The sequence below is a fragment of the Triturus cristatus genome, chromosome 8, assembly GCF_964204655.1.
Source record: "Triturus cristatus chromosome 8, aTriCri1.1, whole genome shotgun sequence".
Lineage (NCBI taxonomy): Eukaryota > Metazoa > Chordata > Amphibia > Caudata > Salamandridae > Triturus > Triturus cristatus.
Window position 1 is genome coordinate 905,554,500 of NC_140591.1, and position 27,286 is coordinate 905,581,785.

General features: G+C 53.0%; 1 protein-coding gene across 4 annotated transcripts in view; it reads right to left on the minus strand.

The window, feature by feature from the left end:
* The window catches only part of ZBTB11 (zinc finger and BTB domain containing 11), a 2,099,144-nt gene that overhangs the window by 1,769,586 nt on the left and 302,272 nt on the right, over positions 1-27,286 (minus strand). The gene's annotated exons all lie outside the window — the stretch shown is intronic.

Here is a 27,286-nt window from a genome sequence, read left to right on the forward strand (position 1 = left end):
GGGTTCACCAGATCCTAATCATTGTCATCAGGCTGGTCAGCATTATAGGTAGGGTCAGGGGAATTTCCACCCCTAGGCCCACCCTCAGCTGCTGCCCCACCCACTCTGCCTACCCCACCAGACCCACTAGGTCCTGGGAGATCATCCAGCTTGAGTATCTTTATGAGATTCTGGGTGGTTGGGCTTTTGCCTGTCTTCAGCTTCCTAATGGAACATAAGGCCCTAAGCTGTGCAAAGGAGAGATCCTCATATCTATAGGGGAGAAGCTTACTGGCTTCTGGCAGGGACCCACTGGTTCCTGGCTGATTAGACATTACTCATGTGGTGTGGTGTATTGCACTACCTACACTAGTGTGGCCTACTAAACTCTCTTGAGTTGTAGAAAGGGTGTGCTAGCCCTTAACACACAACTCTAAGTTCAGTAGAACTTACTGTATACTAAACTTGATATTATATATACCTATACCTAAGGCACCTTTAGTAGTTTTCAGTTGATCAATTCAATTGAGATTATCTGGTAAAACAATAGCAAGCTGGAATCCCACCGCTGCCACCAATGTGAGAAGTTGGCCTGATATATGCTGTCCACTAATTATAGTTGTTGTAAATTGGCAGCGATTGGGTTAGCATTAGCGGAAGCCATCTTGTATTTAGAGGCTATCTTGTCCATTTTGTGGAATCCATTTTGTATTTCTGGCAGCCATTTTGTTTGCCATGTGCTGCCACGTGCTCACCATGTGCTCTGTCCTCCATCAGTGTTGACTGCTCTTGTAATCTGCCTAGAAACGAACTATATTTAGCATCTTCCACCTTTGCACATGCCCAGTTGAGTTTGCAGCTGTTAGTAGTATGTAACTGTCAGGATGTGTTTACTAGCAGTGGCAAACTGTTAACTCCTCCTACTTGTCGACTGTGCATTTCTATATGACCTTATATATACATAAAACCTTCTTCTGTACTTGTACCGCCTTCTTTTGAGCCCCTGTGTTGGTATAAAAGGACCATGCTCCTTCTGTTCAGTGTGCTACTTCATGCATTACCGAAGGGTGCTGTGTGAATGTAGTTCCACCTCATGAGGTTTATTAAACTTTGTATTTTCTATTCCAGTTTCTATGCCAAATTCTTCCTATTGGTCTGAGGACTCTGTGCAGAGAAGGGCGAACCCCTTGCACTGGTAGGCCTAGCTGAGGTCCACTTCTACATAGTGGGAACCTTGTATCAGTCCAAACAACCCCTTATGGTGAATAGGTTATAGACAACATTTATTGAAAGCTATCCTAGTGGTAGCTATGGAGAGCAGCCTTCAGGCTGAGTCTTGAAGGAATGTAAAGCAGCTTGTTTTACCAGTCTATAATCTCTTGAACGATCAAATTAAAGGACAACCACACCAGGTATATATTTAAAATATATGTATTTAAGATAAAAAACACCCCTCTAGTCTCTTTATGAGACTGGAGTTCGAAGTACATAATTTACAAGTTAGCTATCAACAGTAATAGCACAAATACATGTTTGGGCCCTAGGGGCGTACCAAACGATATACCAATAAAGTAGTATAAGAACCACAACTGAACTAGACACAAGGCCTAGAGCCTGTAGAATCGCTGGGACCCCAAGGAACCACCCAAGGTAGTGACACAGGGGACCCACGGGGATCGTGTGCAGTGTGTAAACACAACCGCGGGTTCCCGTTAGCTGCTATGGGCAATATCGCGGTTGGAAATTTAAAGACTAGGGACACTTAGAATCGAGTCAGGACCAACCCTTTTGGACATAGGAAGTTCTAGGGCTAGCACCCACGGGAGCACCGGAGTACTCGTGTTACCTCACCCAGGGAAGCCGGGTGCATAGGTGTCTTTTGGTGTCGGGTCGCGTCGTCGATTTCAATGGAGGCTGGCGAAGAAGTGCTGCTGCCGTGAAGAGGAGAAGTGTCCGAAGCGATCCAAGCCTGGATCTAGGATGGAAGGAACCTGAAGCAGAGGGGACAGAGTCTGGGTCACTTACCAGTGACCAACGGCAGGATGGACCAATGTCCACAGATGTCAGGTGCTTCAGGTGAGTTGACGGGTGTCTTGACTCTTCAGCCTCGAGGTCTAGGAGGCTCCGATGATGAACAGGAGCTGGATTCGAGCTGTCCCATGAAGTCTGTTGAGTGCTGCTGTGTCGGCGACCAGATTGAACCCAACAAGCCTTGGCAACGGCAAGTCACTTGGAATCAGAGAAAGGACGTCGGTTCAGACCAGCAAGGTCTGGGGGACTCACCCAGCGACGGTAAGTCGGGGCACGTCTGGAGCAACCAGGAAAGCCCAATCAGAAGAGGAGTTGCCTTCGGGGGGACCTACTAGCCAACGGGCTAGCGATCGCGAAGGAGCCTCGAGCGGTCGCACTTGAAACTGGCCCACGGGTCACTCGTGGAGTGGAGGCCAGCAATCTTCGGTGCAGGAGGTGCTCAAGACTGGGGCTACTCGGAGCCCAAAGCACAACTTCCAGGAAGATGGTGTTGCTGCAAATGTTCACGGTGTCCAGGGGTCACGGTTCCACGTCACCCACGATAGCCACGGGCCTCAGCTTTGCTGTGGACTCAGAGTAGCCTCTGGGAAGTCTGGAAATCCACCTCTGGTGATGCAAAGACTTCGGTGTCCGGCGGGAGCTTCAGCGATGCAGACCGGTTAGTTGCTTCTTTGGTGCCTGCCAAGCAGGGGAGTCACTCCTTGACCCCAAGAGAGATTTCTTCAGTCTTCTAAGCAAAGTAGAACGTCGAAGGTCCAGCATATATATTGCAGAGTTTCGTCCAGGGTAATCTAAAGTCGCAAGGACAGGGTTCCCATACTTGTACTAAGATTGGGAGTTGGACATACTCTAGGGACCCACCTATGGGAAGGTTTGGAAAGAGGGGTGGTTACACCCATTTCCTTTGTTCAGTTTCACGCCAGAGCAGGGGCAGGTAGCCCCTGCAACCGGATTGAACTGGACTATGCACAGGGACACCAAGTGTGCTCCCAGTGAAGGACTTCAAAGCACCAGAGAGTGCTCCCCCCGAGTCCCAATACACATTTGCCTGCCTGGGGAGGTGGTTACATCTCCCTGGGACAGGAAACCTATTGTCCAGACCTCCCCTGCTGGAGTTTCGGTCAGCAGCAGGAGGCCAGACCCGTGTCTGTGGCAGAGGCATCCATTTTGTGATGCCAGGGCTGTAGAAAGTCCTACCTGGTTAGACCAGTGTGAACGTGTCTCTCACTGGTGGGGGGTAGTATTCCAAAGCGTTTGACACCAAACACAACATGTTTCCATGTAGCCATCCCAAAGTTAGCATTTACCGCAAGGTTATAATGCATTTAAGAGTATATGGTCAGGCTGAACCACAAACAGCATCAGAGGAGGTACTCAGAACTCTGCAGAGGAGCTCTGCTCATGCAGGGGCACCCTCTCACATAAAAACCAAGCACTCTGCCTTCAGGATTGTTAAGGCCTGCCATAGGAGTGACTTATAGGTTTTATATGTGTGTGCAATGATAGTGATATAGGTAGCCTATACCACAGTAAGGGGTGCAAGCACCACCTTACTCAGGCTGCAGTAGCAGACCTGTGGTGCCATGTTGGAGTGCTTCCCATGGGTGGCATAATACATGCTTCAGCCCCTGGTAGGCCTCTGAGGTACCTATGCCCTAGGTACATAGTATACCATATACTAGGGGCTTATAAGGCACTCCAGAATCCAATTAGAAATGTACCTAATGTACATGGAAACCATTTTAGAGAGGAAGCAGCTAGGCTGGGGTCCTGATTAGCAGGACCACAGCCAGACTAAGGTCGAAAAACAGTGAAACACCAGCAAAACGTGGGGGTACCCATGTGAAGCAGATCCTACTCTCCTACAGTGTGCGCGATCTTGAGCCCCCCTGCTTGTTGAGGTAATACATTGTTGTTGTGTTGTCCGTCTGTACAAGCAGGGAACTGGTTCTAAAAGATGGCTGAAGGCTTTCAGCGCTAAATGAACCGCTCGGAATTCCAGAAAGTTGATGTGATATGTGGTGTCCGTCTGGGACCATATGCCCTGTATCTGGAGGTGGTCCGAATGCGCTCCCCAGCCGTGGAGAGACACATCTGTCACAATGGTCTGGGTCGGTATCTCTTTGTGGAACGGAATCCCTCTGACAAGATTGTGAGGTGAACACCACCACTTCAGGGACTGGACGGCTTGTTGCGACAATTGGATCCTGTCCTCCCAACTCCCTCGTTTCTGGTCTCACTGATCCTCCAGACATTCCTGCAGAGGCCGCATGTGGAGTGAGAAAGATACAAGAGGCCATGGAACCCAGGAGAGAGGACAATGTCCTCACCGTCGGCGAGGGAATGGACATGAGAGCCTGAGCCTTCTGAAGGATTGATAAGCGTCGCTCCTCCGAAGGACACACGCTTGCCTTGAGTGTATCGATGGAGACTCCCAGATACTGCAGACACTGAACAGGAATCGGGACAGACTTTGACAGACTGATGTGAAGACCCAAACGATTCAACAGAACAGCCGTCCTGTTGAAATGTAGCTGCGCTTCCTGAAACGTGGCGGCTTTGAACAGCCAGTCGTCCAGGTACGGATAAACAAACACCTTGTTCTTCCTCAGGTGCGCTGCAACCACCGCCATGCACTTTGAAAAAGTCCTGGGCACTGACTTCAGGCCGAATGGAAGCACTGTATATTGGTAATGATTGGTGCCGACTAGGAACCGCAGGAACCTTCGATACTTCCTTGCAATGGGTACATGGAAGTACGCGTCTTGCAGATCTATGGCGCATAGCCAGTCCCCCTGATGCAGCGGAGGATAAATCTGGTGCAGGGTCAGCATGCAGAACTTTTCTCTGTGAATCCATTTGTTCGCTTGTCGTAAATCGAGAATGGGTCTGAATTAGTTTTTGTTCTTTTTGCGTAAGAGAAAGAACCTGGAGTATAGACCTTTCCCCCTTGGAGGAGGAGGAACCGGTTCTATCGCCCTTTTTCTTAACAGGGTATCGGACTCCACTTGAAGTTCGCACAACAGGTATTGTGAACGGACTGGTGGAATCGATGGAGGAGGGCTGATGAAATGTAGACAGTATCCATTGAAAACAATATTCAGCACCCAATTGTCCGGAGTTATCTTTCTCCACTCTGCCAGGTAATTTTGAATGCTTCCCCTCACCGAAGTGGGTAATAGAAGAGGGGGAAGTATCCTCTCGGGGCTTAGAACCAGCGGGGGCCTTGTTTCCCGATGTCGACTGCTGGTTACCCCTGCCTCTCTGACGTCTCTCTGAAATGGTTGCCGCTGAAACTGCTGCTGCTGTTGCTGCTGTCCAGCCTGACGGCCCTGTCCGTGTTGGAACCGTTAGGTAGAGTAACGCCGTTGGTAGGGGTGGAAACTCCTGCGCTGCTCCTTAGGCTTTTCCAAGCCAACAGCCTTGAGGGTCTCAACTTCAGCTTTCATTCGAGCCATCTCCTCATCCGCATGGGAATCAAAGAGGGTGGAACCAGAGAATCGGAGATTATCGATGCGCTGCTGGGCCTCCGGTTTCAAGGAGGTGAGACGCAACCATGACAATATCCATGGGCTGCAAGGAGAGAGGTGTCCGCAGCCGCACTGATAATCTGGTTAGAGACCATCAGACCTTCATTGAGAACCTCGTGGAAATCTTCACGTTTGTCTCTAGGCAGGAGTTCTATGAACTGTTGAAGGGACTCCCACAAGGAGCGGTCGTACCGGCCCAGGAGGGCAGTAGAGCTCGCTGCCTTCATTGAAGTGGCTGCAGTGCTGCAGACCTTCCTCCCCGCAGAATCAAGCCCACGGCTTTCCTTGTCCGGTGGAGCTGTGGTCGAAGGGGCCGTAGCGTGCTGCTTCTTCGCCGCCACCACTATGACGGAGTCTGGGGGGATCCGCTCGAAGGAATGCAGGGTCCGAGTCCGGGGGCGGTATTTCTTCTGAAGCCTCAAGGGTGCCGATTTCACTGAGGCAGGCGTCAGGAACAATTGCATCGCCGGTTCCTCCAACCCGGGCACCAAAGGAAGCAGAGGCAGAGGCGCTTGCTTCCGCTGTAGTGTCTCAAAGATCACCAATGTAGTAGGGGCAGGCACGGATAGTGCAATGCCCAGTTTCGCCCCTCCCCTTACTAAAACCTCCTGAAACGTGGTAATGTCATCAACAGGTGACACTCTCGGAGGTGGAGAATCCGACAGGGTAGGAGAGTATCTTCCTCCACTAGAGGACTCCGTATCTCTAGTATATCTGGAACGTGACCTCTCGTGATGACGACGACGGCGAGATCTGGTAGAAGACCGGTGCCGGCTGCGAGAACGATGTCTTGGCCGGGATCGAGATCTTGGCCTTCTTGGTTCTGCCAGGATCACTGGCACAGGTGAAGCCACCGGTGGCCGAGGAAGAGGCTGAGGTGGAGGAGGCGGAGGAGGCAGTGGTGGCGGAGGTGGAGGAGTCGGTGGAGGAGGAGGAGGCTCAGGCGTCCTAGGCCGCAGCGGCGACTGATGAGGAGCCACAGGCTGAGCTGGTTCCGGTGACCTGGTTGGAGAATAGGTCCTGGAATACTCCGAGTCCAAGGTAGAAATTATTCTCCTCCGCTTGCGGGCAGGCCTCGAAGAGGAAGCTCTGGAAGCGGTGCCCCTGGATGGCGAACGTCGATGTCATCGCAATCTTGAACTCCCAGAAGAGGAGAGGCTGACCACAGAAGGTGACAGGTCTCTCGACGTCGAGCTCCGATGGTACCTCGTCGACCGTCTCCTCGACGTCTACTTTCTACGTGACGGCGACTTCCCACGTGATGTCGACTTTCCATGTGACGTTGAACTTCTCCTCGAAGTCGACTGTCTTCTCGACGGCGACTTTCTGCGCGTCGACGGCGAACAGCGGTGTCGCCTCGACGGCGAGCGCCGATATCTCCTGGACCCAGACAGACGATGATGTGTCGACGTCGTCTGTGATGTCCTAGACGTCGGCCTCGTTCGAGGTCTCGACGTCCTTCCCCTCGATGCTGATCTTCGACGTCGTTTAGACCCAGAGCCCTGGGTCGACGGGGAGCATATCGTCGTCATACCTGGCTTTGACGTCAACGTCGTAGTCTTCAATGTCGACCGGGACCAGCGTCGTTTCTGGGCCTTCTTTTCGACTGAGGAGCCCCCAGAGGTCGACGCATGGGTTGTGGAAGAGGAAAGGCTCTCTCCATGCCCAGATGTCCCACCTGCAGCCTGTTGTCTTCTCTGCTCCAGGCCTTGAAGGCGTATCTTCTCCCTGTCACGCAGGGTCCTCCTGGAGAAGGATTTACAGAGGACACAGGAATCAGGAACATGAGATGTAGGAAGACAGAGTATACAAACTCTGTGAGAGTCCGACTTGGCCTTCTTCCTGCCACATTCTGGGCACTTGTCAAACAAAGATGGCATTTCAACAAGAAAAATGTGGACTAACTGCCCCAAAAAGATAGCAAAAGGAAGGTAAAGGCCCAAGACGTCGAGTGAAACACTCAAACTAATAATAAAGCTCAATAATTTGAAGATATACCACAAACGGTAGAGCTCAATGCTCCAGGGTCCTGCTAGCAGGAGCCGGAGAAAAGAACTGAAAGTAACTGGCCTTTGGCTGTGCATTATGGGATACAGAGGGTCTCTGGAGGGTTCCTTAAAAGCACGGTATCCATTTACAGACACATAATGGCAGTCTTAGGGGGCTTGTCTGTCCAACCCTTCCTCTCTATCATGAAAAAGGGATCTTTGTGAAGGGGAGTTTCTCTATGTGTGAAACTTAGCACAATGATGACATTTAATTGTTATCTGGCTATATTTTTCACTTCAGGATGAAGTACTGGCCAGTGTAGCCTTGTTGGTTTCAGGCTGCATTATTTGTCTTTTAATTTCTCTTAAGTGTCTATCCAGGATTGCACAAGAGGACGACTTAAGAGACTATTTCTATTGAAGTGCTCCGGGGTCCACGCACATGGGCGGGACTATTCACATGATTATGACTATACACAGAGATCCCCTACTACAGAACTGTAGCATATATTTTGACTTGTGTTAATCAGGGAAATGGGCGATAGTCAGTACATGCTGGTGAAGGCGGGTGCGTTTTGGGAATAATAGCTATTGTGGCCGTGTCAGCCCTTTTTCTATGGCCTCCTCGTAAAGGACCACATGGTGAGGAACAAGTATATCGCGAAAAGGCGGAATAATATTCTTGTGGGAACCCATCTGGGCCGGGAGTTTTACCATCTGCGACCAGCGAAAGGGCGCCTTGTATCTCTTTACATGTGATCGGACTTTCCATTCCATCTGACTCAACTACAGTGAGTTTGGGAAGGTGAAGGTCTTTCAGATGAATCAGCTCTGTCAGTGAGAGCTCGGGTGTCGGGGTAGAGTATAGGCCTGAGTAATAGTCTGCAAAACGTTGGGCCATCGCTTTGGGCGAGCGATGAGTGTTTCCTTCTGGGTCACGGATCTCCAGAATTATCCGGTTCGTTAAGGGGTAGGATACTAATCTGTGCAATATTTTCCCATTCTTATTGCCCCAGCCATATACTTGTGCAATGGAAGACCTCCATAGGATTTTCGCAGAGTCTAGAGAAATCTGCCTCATTTCATCCCTCACTAGTGTAAGCTGGCACAGCTGGGTTTCATTTGTTGTTCCAGCTGCATCTCTCTCGAGTTGGGTCGCTTGGGATTTGAGGAGGGCGAGTCTGTCTTGTGCTGTTCGTTGGTCTTTGAGGTGGCTCTTGGCGAGTCCACAGATCGCAGCTTTACCTGCCTCCCAAAGAGTGGCTGGGGATGAGACGGAGTCTTGGTTCAAGAGGAACTACTGCTTGATTTCAGTTTTGTTTCCTTAAATTCCCTATCTTGGAGGAACCAGGCACATTGGGCGGAGAACAGTGGGTGGGTCGCCCAGGCTCAAGAGCATTGGTGAATGTTCCGAGAGGCCCCGGGAAAGGATATGTATTTCCCTGACTCTAGGACACTCCGGAGCTGGCATGAATATCATGTTGATTCGAGAGTGGCTGTGGTGTGCCGCTGAGGTGTTGCTGTACTGGGTTTCCAGTGGATTCCAGGATCACTATATGTCACAAATACCCATAGTTTCAGCCCAGGTCGCTAGCTGTTTGGTGTGTGAGGTGCGGGAGATAGAGGGGGTCCCTGTAGTGTCTCGCCTGGGGTGCATGACAGCATTGAAGTCTCCCCCCAAAACCGTTGTACCGGGAGGTAAGGAGGGGAATATTTCACCTATGCGGTTTAGGGTCTGTGTGTGAGTGGCACCAGGGATGTAAATGGGGAGGACATTAAGTGTTTCTTTGCCCATTGTTCTGGAGAGGGTTACAAAGCGGCCATTGGGGTCTCTGGTAATTTGAGTGGGTACGAAAGGTAGGTTGTGCTTTAAAAGGACTGCGACCCCACGTGAGTCACGTGTGAAGCCAGAGTGTCAGGATTTATCAAATCCGTACCTTGCAAGGAAGGGACAAAGATTGCCCATGAGGTGGGTTTCTTGGAGCATGAGAATGTCAGGAGCGTGTTTTTGGGCATGTTGCAAACCCACGGTCCGTTTGATCCTGTTTAGTAGGCCGTTTACGTTCCACGAGATGATACGGAGAGAATTTCCCTTTGTATGTCATTGTATCTTGGTCAATGTTGAGATTAACTAAACTATAAAAATAGAGAGTCAATGGAGCATGGTGGACCCCTCTCATTATAGGATCTGAGTATACATTGGCAGAAGTATCTCATTGTTCAACAGAGTGCTGTCGGGTGTGACGGGTTCTGTTCATGGCACTCTGTGGGAGCTTCAGCTGTGGATAGCTGGGCTATGGGAGAGCTCAGAGTCTGCGGAGTCTATGGCCATAATTTTGGATGAAGTGCTCTCCGTTGGCGAACGATCTCGGGAACCGGGGTCCTGCTGAAGTCGGGCCTCCAGCGACAGGACCTGGTGCTGGGAATTTGGGGAGTCAGTCACTGGTGAGCTCTATCTGGCCCTGCCCACCCCTCGGCCCCTTCGAGACTGCATGCGTCTCCTTGACAGAGCAGGGTTGTGTGAGGTTGCAACTTGTGCTCCCGGGGTCGAAGTCGCAGATCGGAGTCGGAGGGGACACTCCTCCGTCAGCCTGGTCCAGGACGCTTCGGGACTATCACAGAAATTAGTTTTTTCTTGGAAGACCACATGTAATCTTGCTGGAAAGAGTAGCCTGTACTGTAGGTTGAGGGCGCTGAGCTTTTGTTTCACGTCTGTATAGGATCGTCTCTGTGTTTGAACTTCCCTAGTGTAGTCTGGAAATATCATGATGGTGTGATTCTGGTAAGTTACGTTTTCCGGACACTAGCTTGCTGCAGGATCATGTCTCTGTCTCTAAAGTTGAAGATCCTTGCTATAATGGGTCGGTGCGCAACACCTGGGGGAGGTTTTGGAACCAGGGAGCAGTGAGCTCATTCCACCGCGAACCAAGTAGAGAGCTTGTCTTTGGGAATCAACAAATTGATCCAGTTTTAAATGCATGATTCCATCGGTCCATGTTCTACGCCCTCCGGGAATCTCACTAGACGCAGGTTGTTCCGTCTGGATCTGTTTTCGGAATTCTCTGCCCTCCTGTCAAGTTCTTTGGCTTGAGTTTGCGGGCAGGTCATTTGTTCCTTCAGATTTGTAACATAGTCCTCGACAGAGCAGATGCGAGATTCGGTTTCGGTGATCCTGGCCGTTGCATTGCAGAGGTCCTTCCGGAGCAGGGCCATGTCGACTCGTACCTCTCCAATCTTATTTTCGACTGAGGCTTGAGAGGCAGAGATGGCTTGTAGGATTGTGTTGAGGTCGCCACTCATAGGAGTGTATCCTTCTGCAGCCTCGGGTCAAGTCCCATTCTCGTTAACGGTGTATTGGTCCATTTTAGTCTGCGTCGTTGGCGGTTTCGAACCCCGGTCTTTCCCCATGGCCGGGAGGTCTAGGGAGGGTTGATGGAAGGCAGTAGTATTGCTAGTCGTTAGACGGTTTTACAGGGAGGGTATTGGTCAGTTCGCGTGGATGGCTTAGTACCTCTGTGGATCACTTGCGACTTACCGGGACGAGGGGGCCAGTCTTGATTGGACTTGTAGCAGCAATCAGGTAAGTTTACAGTGAGTGGAAGGGGGAAAGTGAAGAACTTTAAGATGTTTAAGCTGAGGTTTCTATATCACCAACAGAATCCATTGGTTAGAAAATATTCACCATTCCACCTACTTAAAAAAACCTGCCCTTTAAGTACATCACTTGCACTTTGTGCCCAACGAAGCAGAGCCAAGGCAACCGAGGGAAATACAGCCTTGGAGCTTTATCGTTGCACAAGCATCTTAATGCTTGCCATGTATAGAAGTTTAATTCTGAGAAGAGGAAAACAGACACAGAAGACTGTGAAGATGATACGGGCTGCACAGCCAATAAAATGAAATTAGCAGGAATGTATGTTTCCACAGGATAAGATTGAAAAGCCAGTTCACTGGGAGCAGAACACAAATTATGGTGCATAATTGGTGACCAGATTGGCTTGGAGACCCTGGGAACAGAAGAACGGGCTGCGACACCGTGAGATGTGGGCCCTCTACTGTCAAGCAAATCACTGGGAAGCTGCACACAGCTGATGGAGCAGGATCGGTGAGCGGGCACCTAGCTTGCCAATTGGCAGTGGCCTCCAGTTCCTGCTTGTTCCAACCTGATCCAGTTGCCGCCTTTCGACGAAGTGACACCGCCGCTACCCGGGTTTTCATGTTCACTATTGTTCCTGCCAACAGAAGCCCCACCAACCCCAGGACCTATGTAATGCGGGGCATAGTGCATCCACGCTGCTGCAGTGCCAAAGGCAAGCCCATATGCACCCGTCCAGGCAGGACCGCACCCAGCGCACAAAGCCTAGCTCCACAGCTATCCAACACAACCACAGCCACCACCGGAGCCAGCAAACGTCATCACTACTCCTTCGCCATCCTTCGCGACCTCAACAACACACACCAGCAAACACGCTGCTGCCTCGCACCCTCCAGCATCATGATAAGACCTTTCTCCTGCACCCATTGCGATTTCACCTGAGACACCTCCAAATGACGAGAAACACGCCAACAACGACCCCACACCATGCTCCTCAACGTTTAATCCCTCGGGTCACCCTCCACCAAAACCTGGGTCCTCCTCAACAGCAACACATCCGATCCTCTCTTCCTGACCAAAACATGACTGAACCCAGCCTCCAACTCTGAAATCGCCGCAGCCATCCCGCCTGCGTACAAAATCATACATCAGGATTGAAGTCACAAAGCAGGTGGAGGACTCGCAATCATCTACAAAAGCATGATTGACTGCACCACCTTCACGGACTAAGACACCAACCATACTTCACTTCAAAACCCCTTCACTTCAAAATACTAAGTCTACAACACCACCCCTTAAGGTACCCCTCGCCTACCGTCTCCCAAGTGGAATTCTGCAACCACATTGCAGACTTCATTGATCTCCTCTCCATCAGATCAACATCTACATCATCCTTGAGAACCTCAATTTCCACCTGAAACATACCACAGACCCTAACTTCACAGCCCTCTTGGAAAGCCTCAGCAACCTTAGACTCACCCAGCCCATCCAAGGACCAACCCACACAGCAGGCCACACCCTCAACCCTATTTTCTCCTCCAACAGGATCATCACCACCCACACTATCCCGTTCACATGGTCCAACCACTACTTCTTACATTTAAAGATACCTGCCCGGGGGCGTGGCCAAGATGGCGGGGTAAATGGACGTGCTGCCTTGAAGCTCCCGCCGGCGGTCATTTGAAGCACCGGCCCCTGGGCCGTATATGCGCTAGCTGAGCTCGGCCGGGGAGCCACAGAGAGTCGGACGCGAGCAGGAGGCCGGCCAGAGTGGCAGTGGGGGCTCGCCTCCCGAGCTTTGCTGCGAAGCGGCGCTGACGTGCGGCGTCGGAGTGGAGTCCCAGCGAGGCCTCTTCCGCCGGGGCCTAAAGTGATGGTGGCGGCCGCGCCTGCAGAGCAGTGACGGCAGCCGCGGCTGGGGGTAGCGCTTCCCTAGCGCCCTGAGGCGATTACGACGATCCGGGGATCTGGAACGGAGCCACCGAGCTGCCGTAAGCAGGAAGTGGCGGCAGCGAGCAGCGGACAGACGCCGCGCGGGCCTCGTGGCAGTCAGGGCGAGGCCTGCGGAGAGGTGGATGTCCCACGGCTGAGGGACACAGCGTCGTGGCGTGCCTGAGGGGGCCCAGCGGTGGAGACCGGTGGCACAGAGAGCCGAGCGGTGGCACGCTGTGGGACGACGTTGGAGCCCTGCGGGCCGAGTGGCGGAGATAGCGCCCCACGGCCGACGGGAAGGAGGCCGGGTGACACCAGTGGTGCTGGACAGGCAGAGTGTGGCTGATGCAGCAGACTCTAGAGTCCCCTCCCATTGCTGATGAGCGACACTGCCGGTGGGCCTGGAGGCCGGTTCAGCGCCGCTTCCAGGTGAGGAACGGAGCCAAAGAAAAATGGGGGCCGCCGGGCCCCTGAACTGGCGGTGATGGACCAGTGCTGGGCCTGAGGAGACCAGCGGATGCGGCCGACAGGTTAGTGGGGACACCACTTGAGACTCCCTAGACGGCTGGGCGGACAGCTGGGCCCCGGCGGGGAGGGGCGACAGCGGAAGCAGCTGGTCCTCACACCTGCAGCGAAGAAGGTCGCTCGTTAAGAAGCTGGCGGGAATGTTGCTGCTTGCCAGAGACTGGGCCTCACCGACTACTGGATGGGCTGGGAAGCTAGAGGGGGATCGGAGGAAGGCTGCGTGGCCTTGCCAGGTGGGGCTAGCTGAGCCTAGGGGCATCGGGACTGTTTCTGAGCCTGGAGTGGGATGAGGCTGGACGACGTTCTGGAGTGACCTTGTTGCGAAACACTCACACCACCCCGGAGGACAGCGGCCCGGCGGGGCTTTGGATCTGGGTGGACAGGGCACTGAGGGGTGGCCGAAGCTTGGAGCGGAGCCGACGAGGAGAACGGATGTGCGGGGGCCGCACCGGGACAGACTCCGGAGGTAGCCGCGACACCGGTTGCAGAGGAGGACAGCGAGCTGAGGGCCCAGGGGGACAAGCACGCAGCCGGACATCGAGGCGCTGCCCAGGGGACCACCAAGCCTCACGGGGTAGAGGCGGAAGGCGCGCGGCGGCGTGGAGGGGAGCCCCACCTACTTTGGACCCTGGTGACATTTGAGTTAGTGACGAGTCAGGGATTCTGAGGAGCCGGGGCCCAGGGGTGGTGGAGCTGGCAGTGATCGGCGGGACGGCGGAGGTGGACGGCGCCACGGGTGGAGTGCTGTTCCTCGTCTGTGGCGCCAGCAGCGCAGGGAGGAGCAGAGATCCAGAAGACGGAGTTCGCTGGGGTTCAGGTTAGCCTAGCCGGAGGCAAGTTATGGTTCCCCCTAAGGGTCGTAAAGACAAGACCTTGAAGGATTGGTTCGCAAAAGTACAGGTCAGCTCCCCGCCTGACGACATGGCGACAAGTGCGACCCGTCCTCCGCCCGCGCAGGCGGAGGGAGCTGAGCAAATCACAAAGTCCTTCCAGGAATCCATGTTCGCGGCCCTGAGAGGGGACATTCAAAAGCTACAGAAGGAGTTCACGACGGAGCCCGGGTGGCGCCAGCAGGGACGTCGGCGGCGCGCCAAGAAACCACCGGCGGTGGAGATTCTCAGGGGCCAACAAGCAGCTCTGGAGACTGTCTCCGCGGGTTTGAACAAATCCCCATCCGGCTGATCTCGGCTGAGCTTCCAGACTGTTCGGTTCTCTGGTCCCGATGCCGACTGTCGGGGGAGGGTGGCCTTCTTATTGTGGTACTCGACCTCACGTCACTGACTCACCATTCACCGGAAGGTGAAGGACACTTGTTTCTGATTTATCTTGCTCAGATGTTGGAGTTGTTGGGTAGGGTGGGGGGCGATTTGGTTAGGGGGTATAGGGTTCCACGTTCATCATCGTAAGGAGTTGACGCGGCCTCATTGGCGCTGGGAACTCACACCGCTCGCTCGGGGTTCGTTGCCCCCTCCAGTGATGGGCTGCCTGACTAGCGATCCCTGGGTTTTCTGGATAACGTGAATGCCCCCGCATACGCTTAAAGTACTAACTCTCAATGTTCGGGGTCTCAACCCAGTAAAACGCAGAGCTGTACTGTCGTGCTTAGAGAACTCGCAGGCTGACATCTGTCTCCTCCAGGAGACTCATCTCTTGGCTCAAGATTGTCACCGGCTCCGTTCTTGAAAGATCCCGACACAGCTCTTCTCCTCTGGCCCCTCTAAGTCTGCGGGGGTGGCGATCCTAGTGGCACAGCGGTTCAGGGGGGAAGTTCTGCAGTAGGAGGTGGAAATCGGAGGTTGGTTATTAGCCTATAGATTTGCGCTCGGTGCCTTGACCTTCACCATTGGCTCTATTTAAGCCCCTAACGAAGGGCAGGAGCGATTTTTGCAGTCCACTCTCACGGAGGTTACAGCCACAAGGGATCGCAATATTCTCCTGGGTGGGGATCTGAATCTTGTGTTTGATAACGTTCGTGACAGATCTTCCCAACGCACAAACCAGACTGGCGCGCTTTCGGCGGCGGGACTTGCTCGTCTTCACGATTTGGGATTGTGTGATTTGTGGCGCAGCTTTAATCCGCATAGCCAGAAATGTTCTTATTATTCTCATGCGCACAAGACATATGCTCGGCTGGACTACCTCCTGGCCTCCTCTTTGGTCAGGGCGATGGCCGCAGGGACTGAGATTGGGGTGGCTTCCCTGTCCGACCATGCGCCGGTGCTTACCACATTGACCCTACCCCCAGTAGTGCGGCCTGACAGGGTGTGGCGCCTCCGGGATGCTCTGCTACACCGGGACGATGTTGTAGCGCAGATACGACGGTCCATCATTGATTTTCTCTCGCACAATGCCAACACTGACACAACATTAGCGACGCAATGGGCGGCGCTGAAGGCAGTCCTAAGGGGAGAGTTTATTGCTATCTCGGCAGCTGAAAACTTAGAACGTAAAAGTAAGCGGGATGAACTCACCCAAAAATCTAGGGAACTGGAGAACATCCATCAGAGGACGGGAGCCCCCAGAGTGTGGCGCCAGCTCCGAGCAGTGCGGCAGCAACTAGCAGCTCTCGATCAAGACCAGGCAGAGTTTGCGGCCCTGCGATTGAGACATGCCTACTATACCGGGGGGGACAGCTGCGGGCGCCTTCTCGCTCATAAGTTGCGGGAGGCACAAAAATGTCAGGGGATACGTGAGATTTGTAAAGGGGATGGTGAGCGGGTCACGGAGGACAGGGACATAGCTGAGGCATTCCGAGACTTTTATGCCAACCTGTACGCTGGCTCCCGGTTAACACCTGATAATGGAGCCGCTTTTCTCGATTCGGTAACGCTCCCAACCTTGCCCAAGTTCAAGGCAGACCAGCAGGACAGCGATATTCGCCCGGAGGAGGTAGTTGCGGCCATCTCCCGGTTGAAACTGGCGAAGGCCCCGGGGCCGGATGGTTTCACTGCTATCTTTTATAAGACTTCTGCGGTTTGCTAGCACCCGTCCTCACCCAGCTCTTCAATTCCTTCTCGGCCGCGGGGCGATTCCTTCAGACCTTTTGGGGGCTTTTGTAGCAGTTATCCCCAAGTCGGGGAAAGACCAGACCCGTTGTGGGGTGTACCGTCCCATCTCGCTGTTAAACATCGATCATAAGCTGTATACGGGAATTCTGGCCAGTCGACTAGCACCCTGTATGCCTGGTCTTATTGAGCCGGACCAGGCGGGGTTTATCCCAGGGCGTCAAGCACCTAACAACACGAAACGGGTTCTGCACCTGGTGGAAAAGGCATCACGCACGACGGGAGAATACTTGCTGCTCACGATCGACTCTGAAATGGCGTTTGATCTCGTTCATTGGCCCTATCTGGAGCAGGTGTTGATACGGTTGGGATTGGGAGAGAAATTTCGCACTCATATCTTTAATTGCTACAGGCTCCCGTCGGCTGCGGTTTAAGCAGGAATATGGGCTACCTGAAGCGGAACGGCTTCGCTACCTACAGGTCCGACACTGGGCGCTCGCCGAGCAGGTTCGCCCATCTGCAGACCGAAGGCTTTCCCGGTATGAACGATGGCTTGTAACGCGCAAATTGGACAAACAGCTTATCACCGATCTGTATAGGATGCTGCAGGTTCGCTTTACACATACTTATAACCCGGGTAGGACCCGATGGGAGGGGGAGTTGGGCAGAACTCTGACACACAAGGAGTGGGAGGGTATTTGCTATATGGCCAGACATTCAGCCTACCATATGGGACTCACCGACACACTCACAAAGATCGCGACGTACTGGTATTACACCCCGGTGCGTCTGCACGCTATGGACCCGAAGAGGGATGCGAAGTGCTGGAGGTGTTGCGACCGGATAGGTACCCTGACCCATTTGCTCTGGGAGTGTGAACACATACAGCCCTATTGGTCCCAGGTGTTAGACGAGGTGGACAAGCACTTTCACACAACGATACCGCGCTTCCCGGCGTATATATTGTTGGGCCTTCCAAAACCCTCTGACCTACCCGCTTAGATCGCATAGGGGGCGACAGATAGCCATAGCACTAGGCTCCGCGACACAGAACATACTTATTCACTGGTGCACCCCCATTATTCCAAATTTCACAGGCTGGTTACACAGGTTGTGGCATGTCCTCGGGCATGGAAAAGCTTACGCTAACGCCGGCGGGGGAGGGCTTCAAATACGGGGAGCTGTGGAAACCCTTTCTGGCGCTGTTGTCCTCAGAATTCAGAGAGGTCACCTGCCCTCGCTATCTGCGCCTGCTGCGCTTATCCGGGGAGTAGATTGAGGGGTGGAGATCGCGACTAGCTGAGCTAATGGGGAGTGAGGCTGATGGACGTGGAACAAGGGGTGGGGGTGGGTAGAGGTTGGGAGGGGTGGGGGGGTGGGGTTTAGAATTTATTGTTTGAGTGCAGCCATGTTGGTATTAAGATGATCTCGGGGGGAGATCCCAGCTTCGAATACCGTCATAGGGGTAAGGGGTTTGGCCACTTATTTTGCATGCAAAGGGTACTGATAATTTCTTTGGCGGGTGTTTTTCACTGTGTTTTGAAATATCAATAAAAGATTTAAACCACAAAGAAACCTGCCCATCAAACCACCCCCCAGAAAAATCCAAACCACCATGAAGACACTGGGGCAAAATATCCAAAGAAAATTGGACCAAGAACCTACAGGAACTCCCACCCAACCACATCGGGAACACCAAGCTATTCAATACATGGCTCACTGACTGAGGAGAAATAGCCACACTCATCCTCCTCTACCTCCTGCAACTTTCAATACAGTCTCCCACAAGTCACTCATAGGAAAGCTTCAGCACTTGAATATCTGCGGACCGGCCCGTAAGTGAATATCCTACTTCCTCTAGGACAGAATTTAGTGAGTCAGACTTCCTCCCTACACCTCAAAACCTAAGAAATCCATCTGCGGAGTCCCTCAAACATCGTCACTCAACCCAACACTGTTCAACGTCTACATGACACCCCTTGAGGACATCATCAGAGCCTACGGCATCAACACAGTATTCTACACCGATGACATACAGCTCTTCCTCTCCCTTATCGACGCAACCAGCACTGCGAAAGAAAACTTTGCCAACAGCATAAGCAACGCCACTGCTTGGATGAAAAAGAACTGCCTCCAGCTCAACACAGACCAAAAAAAAAAAGTCCTAATCTTCAGCAAAATCCACTACCCCTGGGAAGCCTCTTGCTGGCCCTCCAAACTTGGCCCCAAACACACCTGCGGACCATGCCAAGAACCTCTGGATCATACTGGACACCAACCTTTCCATGAGCAGACAAATCACTGCTGTCTCATCATGCTCACCATCCTGCTAATGCTATGCAAGATTTTCAAGTGAATCCCATGAAACACCAGACAAACGGTCACCCAGCCTCTTATCATAAGTAGACTCGATCACAGAAATGCCCTCTACATTGAAATCACAGCCCATGTCTTATGCCTACTCCGAACCCCCCAAAACGCTGCAGTCAGGCTCATCACGAGCACCCCACGAAATAACCACCTCACTCTATACCTGGAAAATCTCTATTGTCGCCAAGTCCAGGAAAGATGCCAGTTCAAGATACTCACCCAAGCCCACAAAGATTGTCACAACACCGGTCCAGCTTACCTCAACTTCTACCAACCCACCAGAACCCTTTGATCTATATCTCAAGCAAGAGCACACCTCCCTTGCATCAAGAAAACCAGAAACAAAGGATTCCTTCTCATACCTCATAGCCAAGAACTGGAATGACCTTCCAAAACACCTCATAACCTCCCCCTCCCTCATGGACTTCCGAAGGAACCTCAAAAAATGACTCTTGCAGACGAAACCGGCATGCTCTCCTCCTCCCCGTCAGGCCTGCCCTACTTAGTACCTGGATACCCTCATAGGTGATTAGCTGGACTCTACAAATTCACATAACATAGGTCATAAACAGTGACATTGTGGAGGTGAGCTCAGGAGACACAGTGATACAATAGGGGTGGGCCCACCACTGGGCTCCCATAATCCAGATGCCAAGGACAGATAGCTGCAACAGGCCTCTACCTTCTATTTCGATGTGCGGTGAGTGGTCACCAGGGCCAATATAGGAGGAACAATCGCATCAGCAATGCTGCTCGTGAGGTTCAGGAGAGCACTCTTCTTTTAGGACACTGCGGCGCAGACTTAGAAACGTCCTGCTGCACAGCTTCTCAATCTTAGAGTTCTACCTGTTGTCAGAGTGCCAGGCAGTGCTGATCGCCCTAGAGTCAATTATCCCCATGCACGCATGGGCAAAGGATGACGCTTCCTCTCTTCTCTTCCACCCTCTACAGGAGGGTAGGAATTTTGGCAAGAGACACAAGCATGAGAAATTAGAGTCATAGAAAACAACACATATTGGTATATGACAAAAATAGGATCCTTGGAAGAAGGGAATCAGGCCTACTTTCAAGGACATGGAAGTAGAAATAGAAACTTCACTGGAGAAGGATAGAGATTGACAATGAAGGAGGGCTTTTAGACCCTTTCTCATAATCACAACAATAATAAAAAGTAGACTTCCCTGACTACGGGTAACAGACTGGCCAATTGATCAGAAATTGGGCCGACCAACTGAAAACAAACTACAATCTCTCCCCTAACATTAGGATAAGAACGAGTAACATGGTTTCGAAGGGGGGTTGTCAGACCCTTTGCCTGGGTGTAGGAAAGTAGGATCTACTCTTATGGTTACCCCCACTTTTTGCTTGGTGTCTCACTGGTTTTGACTAGTCTGGCTGGGATCCTGCTAATCAGGACCCCAGCCTATCTGCTTTCTCCCTTAAATTGACATACATTTACTTTGGTACACTCCAGATTGGATACTGGGGTACCCTTGTCAGTCCCTAGTGTATGGTACACCATGTACCCAGGGCATGGATACCCCAGAGGCCTCCCATCGGCTAAAGCATGTATTATGCCACCCATGAGAGGCCATGCAAAATGGAACTCGAGGTCTGCTACTGCAGCCTATGTAAGCTGGTGCTTGCACCACTTACTTTAGATATAGGTTCACTATATCTAATGGTCACTACACTTAAAACCTATCAGTCACCCCTATAGCAGGCCTTTACAATCCTGAAGGCAGGATGCGTGGTATTATGTGAGAAGATGCCCCTGCATGGGCAAAGCCCCTCTGCAGCCTTCGGAGACCATTCTGCCGGGTTGTCTGTGACTCAGCCGGACATATAGGTGCATTATAACCTCGCGGTAAATGGTATCTCGAAAACGGCTGCATAGAAACATATCGAGTTTGGTGTCAAACACCTTGAAATCATACCTCCACACCAGTAACTGGTGTGGGAGGTATGATTCCACACTTCTGAAGCGAGCTTCGTGGGGTCACTGGTCTTACCGGTGCCAGCCTTCTTGACCCAGACAGCACAAAATTGGATGCTGCTGACCAGAGACACCTTTCTGCCCTCCTGCTGCTGAGCCAAGCTCGAGCAGTGGAAGGCAGAAAAATAGGTATCCTGTCGCAGGGACGTATGACCACCTCCCAGACAGGATATAGTGTATTGGGGCTGGGTGGGTGCACTCAGAATGCCTGAAAGTCTGCACTGGGAGCACGTTTGGTGTCCCTGTGCATAGTCCAGCTCAAACCAGTTCTGGGAGCCATTGGCTCCTCTTCTGGCACGAAACTGGACAAAGGACAGCCCTGTGTCCTGCCCCTTCCCTAGGAGGGTCCTCTGAATCTGTCCGACCCTCTCCTGTGGGTATAAAATGGGTTACCCGACTACAGGACATTGGATTTTATGTGGACAAGATTCTACACAGAAGAAACCACTGACCTTCGACAGTCTGAACACCTGGACTTCGCTGGACCTCGACTGGGCTTGACTTCGTCCCCCTTACCGTCCGAAGCTTAGTTTGTGCCGTGACTCCATACAGGCTCCATGCAGGACCTGTGGGGCACTTAAGACAAAAGAAGATTCTCCCTTGGAGTGAAGGAGTCACTCCCCTGCTTCGCAGGCACCTAAGGCGCAACTGACCGGTAGCTGCTCCTGCGGACTCCGAAGATTTCAGCAACACAGGAGGTGGGTTCCTAGAGGTCCCTGAGGTCAATCTGCCCTCTCATAGAGTTTGAGGCCAGTGTCCCTCGTGGGGGCTGCTTAAAACGAGCCCCTGTGCACCACGTCCATTTGCAAGTGCATATGTTTGTTGGCGATTCCTGAGCTTGTGCATTGGACTCCGTGTGGTCCTGACCCTGAGCAGTATTTGCACCAAAGAACTCCTGCCTCCTCGCACCGTGTGCTCTGTGGGCTGGTACTTTGCAATCTTGCTCGAGGTCCCCACACAACTCCTGGTCCTTCGGCCTGTGGGTCCTCCTGAGGGTCATCTTGATTGTTCTTGGGCTTTCCTGGTTTCTCCAGACGTGTCCTGACTCTCCATTGCTTGGGGAGTCCCCTGGACCTTGCGGGTCCACACCGTAACCAGTTTATCCTTCCTTTGTCTTGTTGGTGCTCCCGCCAGACGCTGACGAATCAGCACTTGACATCGTTCGTGGGACATGTCACCTCTGGCTCCTGGTCGTCCTCGATGCCTTCAGTACCTCGTGGCTGCAGAGTCAAGCATCCCTTCTTCGCACCTGAAGCACCAGACATCGGTGGGCATTCGTCTCCCGAGTCCATAGTCACTCTGAAGTGACCCAGACTCTGTACCCTCTGCTTTCAGGTTCCTTCCATCCAGAATACAGGCTTGGATTCCACCTGACCCTTTTCACCTTCATGGCAGCAGCACTTCTTCACTACCTTTCATAGAGAACGACAAGAGTTTCCGACGGCGCTTCCGACCTATGCACCTGGCTTCCCTGGGTTAGGTAACTCCGCTACTACAGTATCCACCATGGGGTGGCTCTTTAAACTCTTAAGTCCCGAAGGATTTGCTCGAAGTCCTCCTAGAAGGGTCCTTAAACTTTAACTTTGCAACCCCGACTTTCCCATAGAGTTGTAAAGAGCATGCGGTCAGGTTTCCTCACTGCACCTGTCCTCCATGGGTCTCCTGTGTCATCCCCTTGGGTGGTTCCTTGGGGTCCCAGCAATTCTACGTGCTCTAGGCACTGTGTCCAGTCAAGTGATAGCTGTTATGCCACTATTTTAGTATATGGCTCGGTTTCCCCCCTGGAGCACGCTGTGTATTGTGCTACTTACAACTGTTCTATTGATCCAGTATTGTGTGCTTTGTGTTCTAACCTCGTGTAGAGGATAGTAGAGTGTTCTACTAATAAATACATATTTTTATATAATTACTGTGTGGTTCTCCTTCATTTAGTCATTCAGGGGGTGATATTCTGGTAAAACAAGCTGCCTACATTCCTTCAAAATAAGCCTGAAGGCTGCTCTCCATAGCTACCACTAGGATAGCTTTCATAAAGGTTATCTTTGACCTCATACATAAGGGTCGTGTGGATTGGTACAGGGGCCCACTTTAACTAGTGGACAGCATATACCAAGCCACCTTCTCACACTGGGTATCAGCAACTAATTGAGGATTTTGTTTACAAATGGAAATAGACTGATCGTAAAATACAATATTTTCTGCCTCTACAGAACACAAAAGATTATGGCTTCCCCTTAAGAAATAGAACATAATCTGCCAAACAGAGAGAAGCTGACAACACTGATCACTCAGTTTGTTTCTTCGAATGGTCTAGGTCGGATCAGACTGCTATTACTGTTCGTGGCACGCATTCTACCCCCGAAAGTAAACTTTCAAAAACTCCTGTCAGTAACTACACCAACACAACTGTGCAGTTTCCACTAATCAGTAGGGACTGCACGTTTGTGGATGATAAACTTTGGGATGGTACCAGAATGATTCCGTGCATCTCCTCAAGATATGTTGTTCCATAGACCAGCTAGCTCACAGTGCCACCATAAGCCCCCTAACCCAGACAGGGAGCAAACAGTTCGGACAACTACTAAACACAACAACCCTGTTCCCTCAGGAACCGTGGTAACAGACTTAGAGCCCTTCGCTCATGCAGTGGGAGCATTATACAAAGAATGCACAGAGGGACGTTTTCAATGTTTACTGAACCGAAGTGATTCTTGTTTAGAAAATATGTGCTGGAATGATCAATAGAGAGAAACAGATGGGGGCGTGGCTAGCAGCCGATGATGGCGGACATCTGTTAGACGAGCTCCGGGCCGGGGGCTCCATTATCCTGCAATTTGATAACTTTCCATGGGCTGGGGCAGTGTCTGACTCCCGGGCGCTGCTTCTGGAGGCCGGTGGGTTGATCCGGTGTTCCCGCAGCTGCTGCATGGGTCGCCGCCGCCGGTTGTGGTGCTGTAACTGACTTCGCGCCAATCCGGGCCTGGCACAGTAGTGGCGAGCTGCGGCCGCGGAGCTGGCGTGCGACGGAGGCCCCCCGACGTGAGGCGGCGTGCAGCAGCAGATCGCACTTGACCTCACGGACTACGGCCTGGTGGAGGGCGGCTGGCGATTGGACCCGGGCGACCCGGGCCCCCCTGCGGAGTGCCTCTGCTGCGCCCACCTATTGATCCGCTGCTGCGCCTCTGGGGTGCTTCCCTGGGTGCCGGCTGGGGTGTCCGGTGTGCCCGCACCCGCTCTGGGGACACAGCCTGCAGAGACGCGACGTTCAGCCTGTCCTGCCCGCCTGGACCGAGGTGCCCACGAGCTCGCGGAGTACCCTGACAGCGTGCTGGGCTGAGACGACCCTGGTGGCGTACTGTTCCTGGGACCTCATCGCGCCACAGGTTGGTGGCGGAGGGCCGGAGGCCCTGGGTGGACTCGTGGTGGCTGGGGGCTACCTCCAGAGGCCTGCTGTGTCTGGGTGACCCGCGGGGGGCCCCCCGGGCTCCGCTGCTCGCCCACAGGGGGGTGCAGCTGCTGGGTGCCCCCTGGTGATAATGGTGGTCTCCGGGGCGAGACACCTGCCGGGTGACGACTGGCTGCGGTGGGGCCTGCCGTAGCGGCCCTGGAACCCATGGGTAGACACCCACTTGGAGGACTATGCTGTTCTGAGTATCTGAGTGGGGCTGCTGTGGAAAGGAGCGCGTGGAGACGGCACCAGCGGCGGCAGGCCTCGAACCAACGGCTTTCTTCGCGCCACGTACCGGTGGCGGACCGGTATTGGTGAGTTGTTGGCTGTGGCGGTTATCTGTGGTTGCCGCCTGGAACCCTGCCAGCGGGAGAGCAGTGTTGGTGGTGCCATAGTGGAGCCCTAATACCAGTAAGACTTTGGGGACCCTGGATGGACTAGCTTTATGCTAAGAGGCTCCTTCCTTACATGCCAGAATACCGTGTCTGCTTGGTAGCTTGCTCGCCTTACGGGGACTTGTGCCTGATCCAGGGGCGGACACGGAGGTGCGCATCGGGGCCCGGAGTGTTGCTCTTTCCTCTGCCTATCGCGGGGCATAGTTCCTGGGGCGGGAATCCTCATGAATACGCCCGGCCTTCCCGGATTGTTGCCTCCCTCTCACCTTGGTGCCGAAATGGGTAAGAGCAGGCCCAGGGTACCTGTGCAGCCGTCTGGTGAGGGCACTATGTCACAACCCCCGGACCATGAGGTCGGACGCCCGGGCCCATCAGCAGGAGTGGGGTCACCGACTCCGTCCCCGGACAAACTGGATGTGATCCTCAGAGATCAGAGACACTCGATCGGCGTTGGAAGGCCAGCTGGGAATGATCTCTGTAGACCTGAACCTCCTGAAAGATGATCACAGGAAGCTGGCAGACAAGGTGCGGCACACAAGCCAGACGTTGGAGCCTTTGGTATCCCAGGTGGTGACTCATACCGAACAGCTTACCCTCATGCGCCAGCAGATCGATGCCCTACAGGCGCGGGCTGACGATGCATAAGGGCGCGCACGCCGCAACAATCTCCGGATAGTGGGATACCCGGAGGGCGTGGAGGGCCCGAACCCCACGACTCACATTGAAAACTGGCTGGGAATGGTGGTGGCCCCTACTGGGCTCTCCCCCCACTTTACTGTGGAAAGGGCGCACTGCGTCCCTGCAAGACGACCTCCACCGGGAGCCAACCCCCGCCCTATTTTAGCACGAATCCTCAATTATAGGGATCGTGATCACCTAGTACAAGCTGCCCGTGACAGTGGTCCACTACTTGTGGACAACGCCACCGTCCTCATCTTCCCGGACTATACGCAGGCAGTCCAGCGAAAGCGCTTCTCCTTCATGGAGGTGAAGGCACGGGTCCGAGCTGCGCCTCCCCTTTGCGCTGCTTTTCCCGGCCAAATTGAGGGTGGTCCATCAAAACCGGGCTATTTTTTTCGACACGCCAGACAGTGCATGGGATTGGCTGGACAGACACTTCCCGAGGTTCTCTCAGATAGGCGGCTGGATTCTTCACAGCCGCAATCGCAGCGACTCCCACGTAGGCGGAAAAAGACTATGCTAACGCAGAGCACGAACTCCAGCGTTCCGCGGCAGCAACAAATCCGAGAGGGCCAACATGAGGCACTGTGCTCCGTCTCATCCTTTCGCTCCACCCGGCCACCGATCAGCACTAGTCCATCCTTAGGACATTCCTTAGACTCGGACACGGATGGAAGCGTGGCACTATTCCCGTCGGATTCCACTCACCTGAGCAAGGACCCCCTGGAGAGCCTCCCGGTCTGACATTTGAACTTCTTCTCTTTATTGTGGGGTTTGCTCTCCGAAGGTGCACTTGGGAGTGAACACCCCCTTCCTGTTTGTTTGAGGCAACTCATATGCATTTTGCTCACCTCAGTGGGCCATTGGACTATGTTGTATAATCCGGGCATGTGTGGGTAGTTCCCCGGCCTGCCCTGTCTTGGGCACTTCCACGATTTGTACACGCTTTTGATAACTCAGTGTGAAGTTTACCTTCTCCCCCACTAGGCGATAGCACTGGTTCAGGTTCTGTAGTTATGATTCGTTTACAGTTTGGTCGGACGCGGTTGGGGCGTTGGACCCAGTATTGGGTAACAAAGGTTTTTGTCTATAGGTTTGCCGCGCAGTCTGAGAGGAGGTGGGGTGGGGCAGGGGGATGGGGGTGGGGCGGGGGGTTGGGTGATTTTCTCCTGATACGATGACAGTCCCAAGGTCGTATGTCCTCATCTCCTGGAATGTAAGGGGAATGGGCTCCATCCAGAAACGCCACCGGGTAGTAGCCCAATTGCACCGCCGTAAGGCTCAGATAGTATTGTTTTAAGAAACTCACCTGATCACTGCCGAGTCCTTGAAATTGCAAAAACGTTGGAGGGGTCAATTCTATGCAACTTCATACTCCACCTTTTCTAGAGGGGCTGCAATATGGCTCCGGGCAGGAGTCCCCTTTTCCTTGTTAGAGAGCCGGATAGATGATCTGGGTAGGTATGTTTTGTTGCGGGGCCTATGGGATGGCTTGCCCGTAGTGCTGGGCTCCTTGTACGCCCCTAACGTAGATCATGTCCAATTCCTCTCCCGGGTTTCCGTAGCCTTGTCTGACTGGAGTGATTGTCCATGGTTGCTTGGTGGAGATTTGAATGCTGTTTTTTATGTTGAGCTAGATCGATCTCACCCTCCACTGGCTGGCACTGCTGCACGAACCCGTGCCGCGGCCTTGGGTCAATGGGCACGGGGTTGGAATTTGCTAGATCTTTGGAGAGCACAACACCCGACTGCTAGGGAGTACTCCTTTTATTCTTATCCTCATCACTTGCATACACGCCTGGATTACTTCT